This window comes from Protopterus annectens, chromosome 7.part0 (genome assembly GCF_019279795.1).
Source record: "Protopterus annectens isolate FY-2018-M chromosome 7.part0, PAN1.0, whole genome shotgun sequence".
NCBI classification, from domain to species: domain Eukaryota; kingdom Metazoa; phylum Chordata; order Ceratodontiformes; family Protopteridae; genus Protopterus; species Protopterus annectens.
Window position 1 is genome coordinate 701,897,313 of NC_056739.1, and position 20,493 is coordinate 701,917,805.

Below are 20,493 nucleotides of genomic sequence, written 5' to 3' on the forward strand. Positions count from 1 at the left end.
TCCCTTCTCTGATGTACTTTGCCTCTGTCTGTCCCTCCCACACACTCTCTGGTGGATGTGGAGGCATACACCTGCTCAGCAGCAGCTTGTGTTTTGTAAGTGATGGTCATGATCAGGTGATGGCCTCTGCACCTATTGCAGTCCTCCTCTAGCTGATTGCATGTGGAACAGCTGTGATGATGTTCCCATAGCAAATCGCATGAAAAACACAGTACAATATCTAGGAACATCATGTTGGTGTTTGCCCATGAAAGTCATTGTGAGTGGTACCTGGATCTGGTGTTTGGTAAATGGCATCACAGATGATATCTGGATGTTCCTCAAACAACATACACAGTGGGAAATAGCCTAAAGACAGGAGGGTGATGTGCCAGACATGACTACAGCATGCAAGTGTAGCTATGCTTCATTGAAACTACTGCCTGTTTAATAAGTTGTGTGTGATAATGGCTATTCTGCATGTTTTAAAACTGACAACACAGTGCTCTGTTTGTGAGGGACCCCCATCTGTAGGGCCATCTGTGGACTGGTCAGTGTGTGGAACCATTTGTTTCCTGTGTTACTCACTAAGCACACATCTGTGAACTGCAGGAGCATAGTGTGAGGATTGCAGTCAGTACATGGTGGCAGTGATGAGTTACTGCCATCGCATCCCTGATTGGACATATGTCACATGAAACAGTGGTATGACAGACACTGTCTGGGGTTCTCAGTGACATGACAATAATGGGCCACTGTTCATAGCTGCAGTCACAAGTCTTCTACACTTTGTACAGATGTCATGCAGTATATATGCATGTGTTGTGCTCCCTCTGAAAATGTATACCATCTGTTGTGTTGGGTTGATGGTCATATCGTTGCATGCTGTTATAAGTAATCCTGAATGCTGTTGACTATTACTAAGCCATATCTGTGTTTAAACTGCAACACCATAGGCTGTATGGGTTTGGAGGTCCCGGCAGAACCTCCTGTCCCACTTCAGCTGGCTATGGCACCGGGCACCAGCACATCTGGGACCCAGCCTTGGACCTCCACCTCTGTTGGCTCTGCACTAACTTCTGGTGGTACCGCCACTGAGGATGGAGCTTGTCCCCCCTGGGAGCAGGTCCAGACAGGAACATGTCCGCTGTCATACAGTCCCAGACATGGTGTGTAGGGGGCTCAGTAAGGGGTTTCAAGGCCAGATACGCCAACTTAAGGGCAGAGTGTCACATTTACAGGGTGAGGATGCGCCTCCTAGACAGCCCCCAGCACTGCCACCTTTGCAGCTATTTTGGTGTGGTGGTGGCTGCCAATAGCTGGGGACCTCCGTCCCACTGTTTCCATCTGGGGGCTCATGGGCTTGTGACTGCCGAATACCCCAACCCATCCAAGGTGTATCCCCCACATGTGTCATATACCGACCCTGTATGCTGTCTTGTCTGTCATCCACCCTACCTATCCTCCACGAGCATACCTACGCTCCTTCCCCCACATCCTACTCTCACCCTATGGAAACAAAAGGCCAATCGGTTCCTAGAACAACATTTGCCCCATACATAGCTGTCCATTTCACACATGTGTCCACTGGATGCATGTAACTCTTTTAATATGCATCACAACATACTCATGTTGTCCTCACCCCTGTCTCTCAGGCACACGATCCTAGTATGCACATGACTCATAAATGTTCCAGGTACACATGATGTGGATGGCCCCATTGTACACACAACACTACTGGTCCCTCTATGGTTACCCCATTTACCTTTATCATGATGATGATGTCGCACACAGCACCTTGCAAGAGTACTGTTCTCACATAATGATTGGACAGGAACTGTTGTGTTAATGTAAATAAGATGCACAGAGTGATGTATATGGCCAATGTACAAATGTTTGCGTTTATGAATGACACATGTCTGTCTGAGGGAGTCTTGATATTACACAGGACAAAACCACTACATAATACAGGCGTTGCTGGTGATTCCCTTTTCATTCCTTTGTAATGCTTTGTTGTCACATGGGATGTTCCTGATATATCTATATATATATGTATGTATCTATATCTGGACATAAACACTCACAGATACATTTACATGATGGAATACATTTCCTATACTGTTGAATGACTGTGCTGGATGGTATGTTTGTGATAAGGTCCAATGTCTGTATATCTGCCATGGCTTAGTGGTAAAGCACAATAGCTGTGTATGCAGGGTCCTGGTTTTGAGCCTTGCAGAGGCTGTTTATTTTGTTGCTGGGCAGAACAAGGCCGTTGGATATGGAGTGATTAAGGCACATTAAAGCAGTTGCGAGCAGGTGTGTGTGGGTTTGCATGGAGCTAAACAATGCTAGCCTCTGGTTACAGTTTCTTACACTTATTTAGCCTCTACATTGCTTTACCAGTGTAATACTCGCATACTGGCGGCCAAACAAGCTTACACCTGCTTGCTCATACATTTGTAAATGCACTGCATTTGGTGTTTGCATCTGACACTCACACCCCTGGGTGGGAGTGAGGACTATGATATTACCTTGTGATGTCTATTACATAGGATTACATGCCTACAGTATCAGGAATGGCTGCCCATTTGGCGATAGCATGCCTTTCGACTGCACAGAAACTGCAGCCTGTCCAGAGCTTGATTCATACTATTGATGTGTTCCTCTTACAATCTGCACCTGTCTGGCTAATACATGGGAACTGACACTCTTCAATACAAACAAGTAATTGGGTTTCAGAATCCACATCCTTCAGCCAACTCATGCTACTGCATACCTAATATTTTATCATCTTTCTAAGGTTGTCAGTGGAATATGTGCTTTCTGTCCCTATCAGATCTCTCATACGATTGGTGAAAAATACAAACTGAATCAGGGACACGGCATAACAACATCAGGGACACATTTAAATTACTGGTGCTATTAACCTGACACATTGACAGACTCAGAGCATATGAATTCATACACATATTCTGAGGTAAATGATGTTTATAACTCTTAATTGTTGTCATTATTCATTACGTGTAATTCACCACCTTTCCTCCAATGTCACTAGTTTTAGGAGGGATTAAGTGGGACAGTTAGAAATTGATTCATAATCAGGGATGTCCCTGGAAATTGGGGACAGTTCAGAGGTATGGTCCCTATTTGTTCCCCCAATGGTTTATGTCCTGTCCAGTTGATTTGCTCTTAGGAGTTGAGAGGTATGGGCATCAGCTATGCCTATTTCGGAATATTACTTACATCCACGGGGTGGTCCTAATATGACTGCGCCAGCCAACACCTGCACGCCAAGGCCCATAATTGCATAACCATAGTTACCCCACCTGCCACTCCTCTACAGCTCCCATCCTTACTGTGGGTGCAGATGGGGTATAAACACACTGATACACACTGCCAACTCTCCCCGTGTAGGGGCACATGTACATTGTGTCGACCCATGGGTTATCAGGCTTGCACAACCTACTGGTCCATGTACATCTACAGCCTGGCTTGATAAGTCATTACTGGGACTGCCTCCGATGATCATTAATTTTTGGTGTCCCACAAAGGACATCAATGTCTATGTTTCAAGATTAGACCTGGCAGATCTCTCCCATTGGTAGTATCCTGCTGGTGGTCTGGGAAGCAGTGGTGTGTTTACTTTTATTGTGTGTCTGTATGTCTCACCGGCCTAGCTGGAGGGGTGGGGGGGGGTTGATGCTATGTGTTACACGTTTGTTTATTGGACCCCTCACCCCCATATGCACGGCCTGTGAACATATGTAACTCATAACTGCTGTATCATATCCTAGCTATATGCATGTGTATATTTGCAGTCACATATATATATATATAGCTATATACATTACTATATACAGATATATCTGTATATGTATGCATACATGTATATTTATATTTTGCTGTCTATAGATATGTCTATATATATATATCTATATATATATATATATATATATATATATATTTATATGTTGGTATGTATCTGTATTCTGTCTCTGTATGTATACATTTGTACTACGGAGAGGGAGAGGATTATCACTATGTCGCTGTGGGTAGATATACACACACATACCTCTACATATATACATCTACATCTGGTTATTCCGTTTCTTGCCATATAGATTACACTTTGCTGCAGTGGGACTTGTAGTGGGTGTGGCTGCTCGTTGGGTGACACCTCTGGACAATGAACCCATTCGCTTACATCCCTAGGGCTGTCCATATAAGCCCACATGAGCCAACACCTGCACACCTAGATCCATAAGTAGCTACCCATAGTTCCCCCACCCGCACCACCTCGACAGCACCCATCCTTACTCTGGGTCCTGGTCTGTTCTGGGCACACCACTACACGCTGCCCACTCTCCACTTCACGGGACCCATTTCATACAATTGTCTCCTCCCATGGGTCATCAGACTTTCCCACCCTTGTTTGTATTCTGAGTATGTATACACCCCAGCCAGAATGTTCAGTCTGTCACCTTCTTTTGGTCTTGCCAGTTTTTGGGGTGTCCCACAAGAGACGCTCCTGTCTGTGTTCCAAGATTAGAGTTCATGGGTGCACTGTGTACCCAGCCGTGTGTATCCTGCCTGTGGTCTGGGGAGCAGTGGACTCTTTACATTGTTTGTGTGTATGTTTCACATGTCCAGCTGGGGGAGGGGGAGGTGGAAGGTCATGCTATGTGTTTCATGTTTCTTGCTTGGGCCCCTCACTTCCATCTTCCATTGGCATAGCCTGTGAACATATGTCATTATTGTGTGCTGTTTCCTATCATAGCTGTATATCTGTGGATATCTATGCGCACACACACACACACACACACACACACACACACACACACACACTCACACATATGTCTGGGACTAAATATATATATATATATATATATATTTATATATATATATATATATATATATATATATATATATATATATATATATATATATTTATTTTTTTTTTATTTAACATTTGTTGACCGGGAATGTCTGACTAGGTTCCACAGAGCCTGTTTTCAGCGGTGGCCCGGGGAGAAACGCTCCAGATGCATGTCTTTGGAATGTGGGAGGAAACCGGAGTACCTGGAGGAAACCCACGCGAACACAGGGAGAACATGCAAACTCCACACAGAAGGTACCCCAGCTGAGAATCGAACCGGAGAACCTCTTGCTGTGAGGCGACAACATTAACCGCTGTATCACTGTGCCGCCCATATTAGTATATATATATATATATATATATATATATATATATATATATATATATATATATATATATATATATATATATATATATATATATATATATATATATATATATATATATATATATTAGTGCTTAGACCCACGCAAGTGCACTCAGACTTGCTTACTGGTACTTATATGTGTTTACTGCTGCTTATTTGTGCTTACACCTGCTTATTAGTACCTTATTCATTATGACAGTGCCACTTTGCTTGAATGATATTTAAGTTGAATATCTCATGCGATACTCTTATGTCGGTTTTACAGCAAAACGACATTCATTCCACTTGGAAAATATGTGCTATTGTTGGGCTTGAACCATGAATGCCTGTTTTGTAGGCGGTTGCTCTGAACACTACACTATTGACATTTACGTTGATTCTGCATGTTCTCTATTTGAATGAATATGATGTGTAAGCTACGGTCGGCGGAGGGCAGTGACACACAAACATGCTGCGCTTTGCTTACACCTTCGATATTGCAGCAATTCAAATGTATAATAGGGACACAGGGAATCTAATTGTGAAAGTTCTAGGGACAGGGCTCAACATTCCACTACGTGCTTGTGTGTTTACTGCTTCGATTTTATTTCACTGTTCCTGGACACTCTTGTATGATTAGCATACATTCGGTATCCACGGACACTGAATTACTGACTTACTATTAGGGGCAGGCTTTACTAGTAGGCATAGTAGGTTTTGCAAGTGTTGGGGTATGTTTATACCTCCGTAGAGCACTTGTACATGCCCCCTGCACTCACACACGTTTCCTGTGCACGTCGAGGGTGTGGCAGCGCACCCTCATATATATTCATATGGCACTGCTGCACCATCTGTAGTGAGGACGATCGGCATAAGGCTAAAACCGTCCTTGCGCCTAGCTTCTTGAATCCTGGGGATTATGTCAGATGGGGCCAAGAACAATCAATGCTTGCTAGAATGTTGTGAACTTTTGTAACAGTAAACAATGTCTTGCAGCTAATCTATAAATATTGTAAGCATTCAGGATTTTGCCACTGTACAGCTACAGCAGACATTAAAATATTTTATGCACTACACTGCATGCAGTACACAAACGCAGGCTGAAAAAAATGGACAGCTTGAAGTTTTTTTAGTTTAAATGAAGAATGTTTTAAAAGGAGAGAGAATGCACAGATGCTGTCAATGGAGGCTTTTTAATATCATATTTGCCTGTATCATATCTATTTTTTGGAACTTTTACATACCATTTGTTCTTCAGGTTTAAAGGTTTCCAAGATGCAATTCTCTAATTCAATGGAAAGTTACAGTAGTACCACTGAGATTATATTGCCTACAATATGCATTCCTGCTGGCAAGCTACAGAAGTGGATAATAGATTGATATGAAATCTTACCATCCACAAGTGATGTTCTACAGGCATTTTTAGATTTCATATGTGTTGGCCACAATATGTACCAAAAATATGTGCACGGTGTGTGTGTGTGTGTGTGTGTGTGTGTGTGTGTGTGTGTGTGTGTGTGTGTGTGTGTGTGGTGTGTATCACTGAATGTACTGCTTTCTCTTCAAGGCCATATTTCACATTTAGAGTATTTCTTTAAATAATGATCCATTCAATACTTCGGGCAGAGTATAACTAGACAAGGTTTCAAACAATTGAGTTACCCCCAATCTGCAACTAGTTGATCTTGGTTCTCCACAGGGAATCACTATTGGCTTGGTGTGTTTTTGTGTGCTGACAGAGATACAAAGCTTTTGTGAGTTTCATTTTTCAGTAGTGTTGTGTGTCCATGGAGTTAACATATATAACAAAGCTGTAGGTAGGAAATATTTTTTGTTGAATTTAACTGTAAATCACTTTGTTTCATGTGATTGAGGCTTTCACCTATTTAATCTCAGTTTAATAATTACTGTCCTGTTTTTCTTGATCACACTATTCTGCTCAGGTTATATTACATTATATTATTATAATATCAGATGGAGAGAAACGTGTGATCTCTGTGATACCTCTTACAAACCTGCTTTGCTGTCACAAGCTTTAAACTTTTTATTATCTGGGTGCTGAATTATGTCTATAAAGTGGCTCTTGCAAAGTTTAAATTATTTAGGTTCATAGGTTCATAGGTTCATAGGTTTATACTAGGCTATCTGCCCTAAGGCATTTATAAGCCTAGCCCAAATTTTTGTGGCTTACGCCACCCCTTATATGAAAAAACACTGTGCCCATTAGTTTGTTGTGCCTCTGTCCAGCAGTGACACAGAGATGATTCCCGGGATAAACCTACGATCTCCCATCCACAGGTCAAGATTTCTCTTGAACAGAGCCAGCGAGGTGCTCTGCCTCACATGGACCGGGATTTTATTCCACAGCATAGGGAGTCTCTGAGTGATAAATCTATCCCTCCAGCACGTCCTATGTATATCCGTGCTAAGGTTTAAGTCACTTGCTCTAGTGGTTTTGGTGGATTTGGATTTTTTGAGGTGGAGCATGTCCATTAATTCCGGGTTGGACATGGCCTTGTATGTCAGGCACATGTCACCTCTGAGCAGACGGTATGCAACTGAATAGAGCTGGAGTTTCTTCAATCTGGCAGCATATGACAGATTTTGGAGTCCCTTTATCATTTTGGTGAGGAACTTTTGGGGTCTCTCCAATTGCTGCAGATGTCGGGTGAGATACATCCTGAATGGGGCATTGTACTCGATCATTGGTCTGATAAGTGAAGAGTACAGGGGAACAATGACCTCACTAGATCTGGATGTGAATCCCTTCATGATCAGGTGGGCAATGTAGAAGGTCTTTCTAACCACTTTAGCAACGTGAGTGTCAAAAGAAAGGCCACTGTCAACCTGGGTCCCCAGGTCCCTGATAACCTCTTCTGTGCTTAGTGGATTGCCACCTATATGGTAGCTTGGGGTTACCTTGTTTTTCCCGAAGGGTATGACTATACATTTTTGGCGTTTAACTTCAGGCCATGGCTCTGGCACCAGCTATCTGTTTCCGTGAGTCCCTTCTGAAGGATATCCGTGTCCGATGCACTTTCCACTATGGCCCAGTTTGCAGTCGCCTGCAAACTTTGTCAGCCAAAGTCCTCCCATGTTGGCCTGTACTTCTGAGAAGTAGATGCCGAACAATAGGGGGCCAAGGACCGAGCCCTGTGGGACACCACTTGTGACCGGCTTGGAGTCTGACATAGCGCCAGCAACTCTAACCCTGTGGGTTCTGTCCTTAAGCCAGTTTGCAACCCATCTTGTGACATATGGGTTTACATTTAAGCTGGTAAGTTTTTCTACAATACCCGAGTGGGGTATTGTGTTGAAGGCCTTTGCAAGGTCAAGGTAGGCTGTATGGACTGCCTTTCCCTCATCAATGGCCTTGGTGACTGTTTCAAAGAAGTCGACCAAGTTCAAAAGGCATGATCTGCCCTTGACGAAGCCAAACTGGGTCGGATCCAATGTCTACAAGTCCCCTATATCTTTGTTTATTAGCTCCATTATGATCCTCTCCATAGCTTTGCAGACTAGACTTGTTAAGCTTATGGGGCAGTAATTACCAGGGTCCGTAGAGGCACCGCCTTTGTGGAGTGGAACCACAGTTGCCGTACGCCACTCCTTGGGCACGTATCCTGTGGTAAGGCTGAGATTAAACAGCTGCCTTATGTGTGGGTTTATTTCCTCATTTAGCTCGTGTAGCACACAGCCGGGGACACCATCCAGTCCCATTGATGCTGTGTTTTTAGCTTTAGAGAGAGCAGCTTTCACCTGCACATTTGAGATGTCTGGGAGGCTACACTCTGCTGGGATAGTTATCTCTCCTTTAGGGGGGGGAGAGGGGGGTGAAGTTTGCACTGAACCTGTCTGCCAGTATGTTGGCAATGTCTGTGGGTTCAGTGATTTTTGTATCATTTTGGACTAATTCTGAGCATATCTGGGAGTTTCCACCCAGGTTCCTAACATAGCTGAAAAAGGCCTTATGATTGTCCTTTGAATCCATGGCAATTTTTCTCTCAAAATTGGCCTTAGTTGATTTTATGAGTGCTCGTATTTTTTACTAATAATGATCAGGGGTGACTTCCCTTTTATGGATTTTGTTCTATCATGTAATAGCTTTCTCCTCTTATTGTAAAGTTTGTTAATGGCTGGGGTCCACCAGACTGGACGTTTGCCCTTTGTGGAAAGAGTCTTGGTTTTATTTGGGATTGCCTGATCCATGCAGTCCTGGAGGTGTTCATAGAAGGCATTTGTAAGGGCTTCCGCAGCTTGGGTTGTGGTTTCCACTGGCTCAGGGGCCTTGAAGGATACCACACCAGTCTTGAGTAGTGTGAAGTTTGCTTTAGAGAAGTTCTTCACTGTGGTCTTTTTTGTTTGGGGTGGGGGCGGGATGTGGATTTCCAGTGAGATTAGTTTATGATCAGATCTCGCCAATGAGGGATATACTTCCAGTGTGGAGCATTTTGTCCCCTTGTTTGTGATAATGAGATCTAGTATATTTTCTCCTCTCATGGGAACAGTGACTAGCTGTTCCATGGCATTTGAATTTATGAACTCCAGGAACCGTTGGGCTAGAAAGTTAGGGCTTGAGTAATGTTCCCAGTCTATATTCGGGTAGTTGAAGTCACCCAATATGATGGTGTTTAGAGATACATTTATACCCTCCAGTGTCTTCAGGAAGGCTGTGTGGGGTTCCTGAGTTTGAGAGGGTGGCCTGTAGCATGCTACAATTTGTAGAGCAGTTTTGCCTATGGTTAGTTGCACCTGGATGGTTTCCGAAGCTTCATGTGTTGCCACCAACCTGGAGGTGTGGGTATCCTTTATGAATATGGATACACCCCCTCCTTTTGTGGTGTGGTCCGGGTTTTGGGGCCGGAACGCATGATATGAGGTAAAACCTAATAGTGCCGGGGTGCTCTCGGGAGCCTTGAACCAGGTTTCAGTTACAGCACAGACATCAATGTTCTCCATACTGAGAAGGGCCTCGAGTGCATGCATTTTGAGATTTAGACTTCTGGCATTGAGCAGCATTACCCTCAGTTTCTTCCCATTTTTGTTTTCTAGGGTGGTAGGTTTAGAATTTGAGCCTTGCCTAAAAAGGCACTATGGGGTGGCAAGAGCCTTAGCCAATATCCGGAATCCCAGGGGTGACAGGTGCAAGCCATCCCATGCGAAGCAGCGTGGCTTGTCAAGCATGTCATCCCAGGCAGACAGACACTGGATCCCCTTTGAATGACACCAGACATTAAGCCAATTGTTAAAGCTGATCATCTTGTCTCTATATTGTGGCATCATTCTTGGTGAAGGAAGGATACTGCTCAGGGTCAGGGTCATACCTGCCTGGGCTACATAATCAGAGAGCTCCTCTATGTCTCTTTTCATGTAGTCCAGGGAGGTACGTCTCAGGTCGTTCACACCAGCATGGACAATGACTGTGTCATATTTGTACCTGCCATGGAGTGACCAGAGTGCTTGTGTTATGTGGCGGATTCTAGCACCCGATAGGCAGCTTACTGTGACCCTCTCCTTGTTCAGCCTGGTGAGTGGGACGTCAGTGTGTCTGACTATGGAGTCACCTATGACAAGTATGTTTGGTGTTGTATTTGGCCTTAAGGGCTGTGACTGCTTTGCACACTGCTTTTGTGGTTTATGTGTTGCTTGTGGGGTGTCTTGAGGTAGCAGTTGTTTGGGTGTCTGCTTTGGAGGCCTCTGCTGTTTAGGTAAATTTTTACTCAGAGCCTCGTATGTCTTTGTGTGTTTATGTGTTTGATTCAGTGGTGTGGTAGCATTATGTGAGGCTGGTTTTGTGGTGTGTGTAGTTGCCTTCTCCTCCTGTCTGGTCTTGCCAGTCCTGAGTTGAGAGAGTTCAGCCTCCAGTTTGGCTAAATAGCTGCATCTCTCGCAAGTATTTGTGTTATGTGGGAGGAGGAGAGGGTTGTCTGTGTACATGAGGCAGTTATAACATTGCCTCAAGATTCACAGATTCACCAGCTGGACCGGAGAGGAGATTGACAACTGACCTTTGGACATGCTAGAATAATATTGGGAATTCCTTAATAATTGAAAACAAGGGCCAGTGGGGAGTGAGGGTGTAGTGCTTTTAATTTTTAGTGCTGACTTATATAATTGCGTTAGTGAGCAAGTGCCAGGTAACTTGAGTGCAATGTGTTACAAGTAACTAAATGCAAAAACGACAAACAGTAACTTTCTTTCAAGTGAAACAAGGAACTAGTACAAAAAGCAATGCAGATATCACTAGTGATCCACAGAAGCGCTGAGAAGCCGCGTATTAGGTGGAATTAGCTTCCAGGGAAATAACAAGCAAACAAACAACAAGCATATAAACAAAGCTAGATTCAGCAGGCCTGGATCTAGTCTATGCTAGAGCAAACAAGGTGTACCAATTTCAGTAAGATACAGTTCAAATATTCAGGCACTATAAACCCTCAACCAGAAATTCCCAGCTCAGAAGGGCAGAGTCCAGCCTCTTCTCCCACAAGAGTGCAGACCACGAACCTTCTTAATGTAAAATAACTGGCCTGAAGCCCAAGTGCCTAAACCAGAACTAATACCCTTGGACACTGGGCTCTCAATCAGCAGTTCCCAACTTAGAAGGATGAAAGCTACCTGTCCTGCCACCACAGTGCTTGCCACAAACCTTCCTAATGTAAAACAACTGGTCCGAAGCCCAAGTGCTTAATCCAAAAGACTTAGAATGATAGCTACACTTTAATCAAGTTACAACCAAGCAGTAATAAATACAATTGAATACTTTAGAGAATGTCTGGATTAGTGCAAACAGTAAGGATTAGTGCAAACAGTTTTTCTCACAATGTATGTTATTTCTGAGATAAGTACAGTTAGCTTCAGCTGCCTTTTTCTTTCAAGGTTCCTAGTTTGTTTTATGAATAAAAAAGCAGCTTGAATTTCACAGAAGTATTTCATAATGTCTAAGTGGTATCTGATAAATGAAAAGTTGATATTTTGACTATTTTAACACCTGAACTTTCTCAGTTTAAAGAGATATCTAGAATATAAATAGTCATCAATAACAATTTCAAAAGCAAACAAATAATTATTTTATTATACTTGCCACCTTAGTTCACCTTATCACACACATCTACAGGCCCTTTCTTTCACTATTACTGTTGTAAGGATGGCTGGCATATTTTAATAATTTACTCCCTCAGAGGAAAGGTGTTAAACCCCTAGGAAAGGATTCAGGATCATTATGAGTGTGGGCAGAGATGCTCTAACAAGCTATGATAATATGGCATAAAAAGAGTTTAGATTCATAGATATTTCAAGGCCAACTAAACTTATAACCATTCATACCCTGTCAGTACCTCCCTCAGGCAGCACCTCCGTTTTCCAGGAGATCCATACTGGTACAACTCAGAGTAAGTTTGTGAATACCCACCCAGTCACTAGTTTATGTTTAAAGTGAGATGGTGAGTTGCACTGCTTAACATGTAGGGGAAGTTCAGACCAAAAGATTTGGAGGTGCTGACATATAAGCATGCTTATCCATTGTACTGTATTTATCTGTTGGTGAAGATTTAGGTCCCTGATTCAAATATTGGCGAAGATATTGGACTTGTGGAGAAACAGGAGGTTCAGGACAACTAGGTCTCTAATAGTGCAGCAAGCAAGACAGATCTCCCCTCAAAAGTCTGAATGAAGAGAGAGAGAGTTTCCTGTCTCTGTTGGTAGCTCAGGGACTTTAAGCCTGTGGTTTTATTGCATAATAGTCTCGAGGGTCTTGGTCTTTTTAATTGTATGATATGTTTAGTGAGGTACAACCCAAAGGGGGCTGTTGTACTTGATAAATGGCCTGATCAATGCTGACTATTAGGGAGTGATTACCTTTTAAGACTGTGATGATATTCTCTTGGTAATTAGGTGGACTAAATAAAAGGATTTCCTGACAACTGTTGCAACATGATGGTTAAAAGAGAAGGAGCTAGCAACCCAAGTTTCTAGGTCCCTGACAAAAAAGTTTCATTTTGCAGTGGTATGTGATACATACAGTATCATGAGGAGAGATGTTGTGTATCCAAAGTGACACCACACTTTTTAGCATTTGCTTTTACTTTCACTTTTAGTACACTAAGCGTTTACTTGAGAGAGCTCATTCAAGGGAGATTGGGTATAGTAGGGTGACTTAATATCAACTTCTCATTTGCAGTCCCTTGCAAACTTTAAGTGCCAGAGGTCTTGCCTTTCCACTTTGAGATTCAAGAAGTAAATACCAAAAATAAGAGGTCCCAGTACTGAACCATGAGAGACACCACTGGTCACTTTCATACTTACTTTTGAGGCATCTGCAACTTGCAATGTGTAGACTCTGTCTTTCAACCAGTTTGTTATTCATCTTAGCATATATGGGTTGATTTTTAAAGCAGTTATCATTTATATGATGTCAGCATAGGGAACGGTGCCAAAGATGTTCACCAGGTCAAGATTCACCATCATGGCCACCATCTACAGCCTCTATAACTCTTTTGAAGAGGTTTATCAGGATCTGCCCTTCAAAGAGCAAAATTATTGAGGGTCAAGTCAAGCAAGTCTTCATATCACCGTTTATGAGGTCAGTTATAATACACCCCATGGTTTCAAAAATGAGGTTTTCTAAGGATGATGGACTTTAAGTAGCCAGGTCAGTTGTATGGCTACCCTTATCAAGCAGTATCACCACTGTAGTTTATTACTTGTTAGAGACAAATCCAGTAGCTAAACCTATGGTAAACAGGTTGAGTAGTGTCTGCAAAGGCATAGTTAGCACTATTACACAACCAGGTATGTGACGTCCCCATGCTGGGCCAGTAATCAAGGAGCCTGAATCCTCACCAGTGACACTGGAAAGGGACGTGCACTTGAAATAGAAATGGATACACTCAGTATTTCCAGATGCAGACCTCTCTGCATCAAGCAAAATGTCCCTTAAGAGCACACAGGAAACGCACTCAGCCTGGGGTCTGAATTTCTCTATATCTGTCTCCCTCCGGCTCCTCAATCAGACTTCCCACTGGTATAGCTGCAGGGTTAGGTCCTCAGCCAAGTATCCAAGCCAAGTCTTCCAGCACCCGCTTTATAAACCCAGTGCTTCTTACCCCTTCCCCAAGTAGCTGACACACACATACACACACACAAACACACACACACACGCACACACATACACACACACACACACACACACACACACACACACACACACACACACACACACACACTGAGAAATTTGATTTGCACACACACACACACACACACACACACACACACACACACACACACACACACACACACACACTCTGAGAGATTTGATTTCACAAACACACACACACGCACACACACGCACACACACACACACACACACACACACACACACACACACACACACACACACACACTCTGAGAGATTTGATTTCACAAACACACACACGCACGCACACACACACACACACACACACACACACACACACACACACACACACACACACACACACACACACACACACACACACACTCTGAGAGATTTGATTTCACACACACACAGACACACACACACACACACACACACACACACACACACACACACACACTCTGAGAGATTTGATTCTTCACACACACACACACACACACACACACACACACACACACACACACACACACACACACACACACACACACACACACACACACCTGGGAAAGGCTATGTGCCCCCTTCTGCCCAGAATTAGGCCTTCTGGAGAGGCCCACACAGTGTCACCAAATAAATATAAGCACTTTCAAAGGTTAAGTACTTTCCTCATGGAACAGCCACAATAAAAGTGTTAACCAACAGGTGCCATTTTTAAAATAGGTAGCCCTCCCGTGCTGGCTTCATGGTGTGTTTGTCCACTTGCTTCCTAAATTGCTGTGCATTCCCAGCATTCGCAACACTGTTACAGTTCCTTTTACTGCACAAAAATCCAACTCTGTGAAACCTAAAAGATATTGGGGGTTTATGCTGCCCTGAAGAACCAAAAATTATTATATCCCTAAATTGCTGTGCATTGCCAGTATTCACAATATTGCTACATCTCCTTTTACTGCACAAAAATCCAGCTTTGTGAAACCTAAAAGATATCAGGAATTTATGCTGCTCTGAAGAACCAAACACTAATATTTGTATATTTCACTCCATAAAGGTTATTTTGAAAGCTATATTTTATGATAATCCTTAACTTGCCAAATTTAAATGCCTGAGCTAGCAGCTGGGATTTTTTTACTCTATTTCTTTCTCCTCTGATATTAATTATTACAGTACCTTGCACATGGTACTGGATTATAGTTTTTCCTATAGTCCCTATAGTAATTTCATTGGTCACCAGACACCTTTTGAATTTTATATCTTCCCTACAGACTCCCTTCCCAACTTAAATACATTTTGTTTCACTTTTTCCATCATTCTATTTAACAGTAACCCTCTTACTATATAAATTTATTTAGGCTCCCAGCTGCCCATACCAAGGCAGGCTCACTAATATCTAAAATAACAAGTGTTATAGCTTAATGGACAAACCAATTTACTACAAAGCAGCCAATAGTTCTGAGCAATTGATTGTTTTACTTGTACATACCTGGAATTTGGCTGTTCCAAGTAGCTGCCTAGCAACAACCTTTTGCTTTTTTCTTGCTGGATCTTCTCTGGTCCCTCCCCCTCCAAATATCTGCCTAGTAACTACCATTTGCTTTTTTCTTACTAGTTCTACTCTGGTCCCGCCCCCCCTCCCCAACCAATGTCCGGTGTGAGTTCACTTGTATCTCCAAACCAACGGGCGCCATTTTTAAAATAGGTAGTCTTCCCCTGCTGACTTCACGGTGTGTTTGTACACTTATTGTAAGTGTATTATTTTCAACTATTTGTTTTGCGATGTGATTGTAGCTTCATATGTTCATAGGTGTGTACTAGGCTAATGGCCCTGGAGCCTTTACAAGCCTAGCCCATAGGATTACCCTGGCATTGTGCCACCCAACCTTCATTTCTAGTGCCTCTGTCGAATAGAGCCACTGGAGTGATCCCTGAGTTGAATTTTCTATTTCCCATCCACTCATCAAGATTTCTCTTGAAGAGTGCCAGTGAGTTGCTGTGCTTGACATGTGTGGGAAGTCTATTCCATAGCATGGGCAGTCTTTGGGTTATGAACCTGTCCCTCCAGCATATTCTTTTGATTGTGGCAATGAGGTTGAGGTCTCTGGAGTGTGTGGTGCAGAGGGATTGGGATTTCTTTAGATGTAGCATTTCTAGCAGAGCTGGGTCAGACATGGCTTTGTAAGTCAAGCAGAGATCACCTCTAAGTAGGCAATATGAGACAGACAATAGTTGGAGTTTTTTGAGTCTGTTCATATAAGACAAGAGTTTAAGGCCTAGGATCTTCTTTGTGAGGTACTTTTGTGGCCTCTCCAGTTGTTGCAGATGTCTAGTGAGGTAAATGCCAAATGGTGTATTGTACTTGAGGAATGGCCTAATGAGGGAAGAGTAGAGGGAGACAGTAACCTCTTTCTTCCTGGATGCAAAACCCTTAGTAATGAGATGTGCCACATAGAAGGACTTTCTGACCACAGTGGCAATGTGGTGGTCAAAAGTGAGGTTGCTGTCAACCTGTGTTCCCAGATCCCTTATAATGCCTTCTGTTTTCAGTGGACTACCATCAATGTGGTAATTCAATGGAACTGGGTTTTTCCCAAGGGGGATGATGACACATTTTTTGGCATTGAGCTTAAGGCCATGGTTCTGACACCAGTCATTGGTTTCATTAAGGCCTTTCTGTAGGATGTCAACATCAATTGGGGAGTTAATAATAGCTCCCAACTTGCAATAGTTTGAGAACTTTGTCAGCCAGAGTCCCTTTGTGTTGGCCTGGACGTCAGAGAAGTAGATACCAAACAGAGGGGGACCCAGGACCAAACCCTGTGGGACTCCACTCATGACTAGTCGGCAGTCTGACTTGGAGTCAGCTACTTTCACACTGTGGGTTCTATCTGTGAGCCAGTTTGCCACCCACCTAGTGATATAGGGGTTGATGGCTACCTTAGTGAGTTTTTCTATGATTCCTGAGTGAGGAATGATATCAAAGGCCTTGGCCAGATCAAGGTAGGCTGTATGAACCACCTTGCCTTCATCCACAGCTCTGGTGACTGACTCAAAGAAGTCAACCAAGTTGAGCAGGCATGATCTACCCTTCACAAAACCAAACTGTGTAGGATCCAGAGTTTGGAGATTCCCTGTATCCTTGTTTATTAGGTCCATGATGATGCGTTCCATAGCTTTACATATCAGACTCATCAGGCTAATTAGGTGATAATTCCTGGGGTCTGTAGTTGCTCCTCCTTTGTGGAGAGGTATGACTGTAGCAGTGCACCGTTTGGTAGGGACAAAGCCTGAGGTGAGACTATGATTGAACAGGGCACACAGGTGAGATGCCAGTTCTCTCTGTAGTTCATGTATCTCTGTTTTTTAATGTTTTTTAATGTGTATTAATGTTTTGACTTGAAGCTTTTCTTCCCAGGCCTCTGCTGAAAATGGACATATATCCAGTTGGACCAGCCCGGTCAACAAATGTAAAATAAATAAATGTAGAACACAGCCAGGGATATTGTCAGGTCCCATAAAAGCTGTATTCTTGGCCTTGGACAGTGCTGTTTTAACCTGTGCAGCAGTAATACTGGGTGCCTGGCAATCTACCAGTATTGTGATTTATCCTTTGGGGGAGGGGTGAAGTTAACACCAAATCTGGCGGTCAGTATATTCGCAATATCTGTTGGCTCGGTATAAGAGGTACCATTGTGCAGTAGCTCAGAGCAAATCTGGGTATTGCTGTGGAGATTCTTTACATAACTATAGAAGGCCTTGTGGCTGTCTTTACTATCTGCTGCAATTCTGTTTTCATAGATAGCTTTAGAGGATTTGATGAGGGATCTCAACTTTTGCTGAGGGTGATAAGGGAGTTTATCCAGTCTTGGGACTTCGCCTTATTCCTTATATCTTTTTCCTCCTTCTGTTGTAGAGTTTGTTTATGGCAGGAGACCACCTGATTGGCTTCCTTTTTTTGAGGAGAGTGTCTTGGCTATATTGCAGGGGTGTCCAACCTTTTTACTTGCAGGGGCCGCATAGAGTCAACAGAAATTGTCTTGGGGCCGCATGCAAAATATATCATATAGTTAACTGTATCGCTGTCGCGGGTGACCAAAGTCGACCCCCTGGCTGTATTGTAGGTGAATTTGAACAATGAATAAATGAAATAACTGCATAATATTTGCCATAAAATTCAAATTCTCATTCTAATTCTTAAAATAACAGTTAACTCTAACAACTTAGTTTAACATCTTAGTTTATTTGTAAAAAAAAAATTAACAGGTACGAACCCTTCAATTTGTATGAGATCATACCTCCCATTTTGCTGGTTTCTTAAAGATGTCCATGTCTTCCATCATGTCCTTAATGTCCATATCTTGTCCAAAGTGCTCATGTATTCTTCTGTTTCTAGCTTTGGAATCTGTCCCTGAAATATGGCACTGGCAATATTTTTTGCTTTTGCACAGCTGTCTGGTCAGGCTAGTCTGAAGATGAAAGAAGGTTCATCAGTGGTATTCTCAAAGTGAGCACCCCTTTGGAAAGGCACATTTCTAGCTTTGGAATCTGTCCCTGAAATATGGCACTGGCAATATTTATTGCTTTTGCACAGCTGTCTGGTCAGGCTGGTCTGCAGAAAAAAGAAGGTTCATCACTGGTATTCTCAAACTGAGCAACCCTTTGGAAAGGCACATTTCTAGCTTTGGAATCTGTCCCTGAAATATGGCACTGGCAATATTTCTTGCTTTTGCACTGCTGTCTGATCAGGCTGGTCTGAAGATGAAAGAAGGTTCATCAGTGGTATTCTCAAACTGAGCACCACTTTGGAAAGGCACATTTCTAGCTTTGGAATCTGTCCCTGAAAGGTGGCACTGGCAATATTTCTTGGTTTTGCACAGCTGTCTGGTTAGGCTGGTTTAAAGATGAAAGAAGGTTCATCAGTGGTATTCTCAAACTGAGCACCCCTTTGGAAAGGCACATGTCTAGCTTTGGAATCTGTCCCTGAAATATGGCACTGACAATATTTCTTGCTTTTGCACTGCTGTCAGGTCAGGCTGGTCTAAAGATGAAAGAAGGTTCATCAGTGGTATTCTCAAACTGAGCACCCCTTTGGAAAGGCACATTTCTATCTTTGGAATCTGTCCCTGAAATATGGCACTGGCAATATTTCTTGCTTTTGCACTGCTGTCTGGCCAGGCTGATCTGAAGATGAAAAAAGGTTCATCAGTGGTATTCTCAAACTGATCACCACTTTGGAAAGGCACATTTCTAGCTTTGGAATCTGTCCCTGAAATATGGCACTGGCAATATTTCTTGCTTTTGCACTGCTGTCTGGCCAGGCTGATCTGAAGATGAAAGAAGGTTCATCAGTGGTATTCTCAAACTGAGCACCACTTTGGAAAGGCACATTTCTAGCTTTGGAATCTGTCCCTGAAATATGGCACTGGCAATATTTCTTGCTTTTGCACTGCTGTCTGGCCAGGCTGATCTGAAGATGAAAGAAGGTTCATCAGTGTTATTCTCAAACTAAGCACCCCTTTTGAAAGGCACATTTCTATCTTTGGAATCTGTCCCTGAAATATGGCACTGGCAATATTTCTTGCTTTTGCACTGCTGTCTGATCAGGCTGGTCTGAAGATGAAAGAAGGTTCATCAGTGGTATTCTCAAACTGAACACCTCTTTGGAAAAGCACATTTCTAGCTTTGGAATCTGTCCCTGAAATATGGCACTGGCAATATTTCTTGCTTTTGCACAGCTGTCTGGTCAGGCTGGTCTGAAGATGAAAGAAGGTTCATCAGTGGTATTCTCAAACTGAGCACCCCTTTGGAAAGGCACATTTCTATCTTTGGAATCTGTCCCTGAAATATGGCACTGGCAATATTTCTTGCTTTTGCACTGCTGTCTGGCCAGGCTAATCTGAAGATGAAAGAAGGTTCATCAGTGGTATTCTCAAACTGAGCAACCATTTGGAAAGGCACATTTCTATCTTTGGAATCTGTCCCTGAAATATGGCACTGGCAATATTTCTTGCTTTTGCACATCTGTCTGGTCAGGCTGGTCTGAAGATGAAAGAAGGTTCATGAGTGCACATTTCAGCTGATGACTTGTACAGATCACCCAATGAGGCATAGCATCATCAGATGACACCTTTTTGTACTTCTTCCTTAGCTCACTATACGTCTCCA